This window comes from Tenrec ecaudatus, chromosome 2, assembly GCF_050624435.1.
Source record: "Tenrec ecaudatus isolate mTenEca1 chromosome 2, mTenEca1.hap1, whole genome shotgun sequence".
Lineage (NCBI taxonomy): Eukaryota > Metazoa > Chordata > Mammalia > Afrosoricida > Tenrecidae > Tenrec > Tenrec ecaudatus.
The window spans coordinates 131,832,383-131,833,582 of NC_134531.1; positions in this window are offsets into that span (position 1 = coordinate 131,832,383).

The following is a 1,200-nucleotide window of genomic DNA, read 5'->3' on the forward strand; positions in this document are numbered from 1 at the left end:
CTTGACACAATGGATGTATGTATGGATTGTGATAAGAATTGTACAAGCCCCCAATAAAATGATTTTAAAAAACAATAAAAAAAACAATAAAATATTTTAAAGACCTCTTTTTGGAAAGAATGTATGGAATGTTTTGAAAAGCAAGGATGTTCCTTTGAGGACTATGATACATCTGTTCTAAATCCAGTATTTTCAACAATGTCTTATGCATGTGAAAGTTGGACACTGAGTAAGGAAAACTGAAGAAAGATTGATCCATTTGAATTGTGGTGACGAGAAAGACCATGGAAAGTACCATGTCTTCCAAAGAACCAACACATCTGACTTGGAAAAAGTACAGCTGGATGGCTCCGCTGAAGCAAGGATGACTGTCTCTTGTATGTTGAACATGTTATTAGGATAGACCAATCCCTGGAAGAGGACATGGACATTAAGCTTATTAAAGGAGAGGGGCAGAGGAAAAGAGAAGACTACAGGCACGACGGACTGACATAATGGCTGGAACAATGGAGTAGGAGAAGAACAATTGTGAGGATGTCAGAACTGGGGACTGTTTCATTCTGTTGTACATAAGCTTCCAATCAGATGGATTCAGTTGACCTATTAACAACAACATAACCTGATTAAAGGGTAGCACTGCACCCTAATCTTATGCTAAATGATTGGGTGCTCACAGAAGATCCCACCCCGGAGTTGATTGCACTATGTTAGATCTGATTATGGGGGAGCATTGACTGACAAGCTGCTGAGAATTTTGCCCAACACAAGTTAACACGAAAGCTAATTAGTACATTGTAGAAATGGAAATTAAGTGAATATGGGGTAAGGAAAATTCTCATATAATTTCCTGAAAACAACAACGAGTCACATTATGAAGAGCAATAACAAAATTTCTTACTGATATTAGGAATATATTTTTTGGTTAGGTACCGTCAAATCTATTTAGACCCATAGAGACTTCATATAACAGATAAAACAGCCCCATTCTGCCACTCGGGCTCCACCTAGGGTTTCCTAGGCTGTACTGTTCTTAGAAAGGGAACAATTGATCCTTCTCTTTCTGATTCTCTGGGTAGGTTGTTACTGCCAACCTTTGGTTCACATCTGAATGTTTAGCCATTTTCACTAGGAAACCATAAATGAAATATACGTAATGCTACCGATTGTCTAGCATTAAAACTATATTCTATTGCTTTTCTT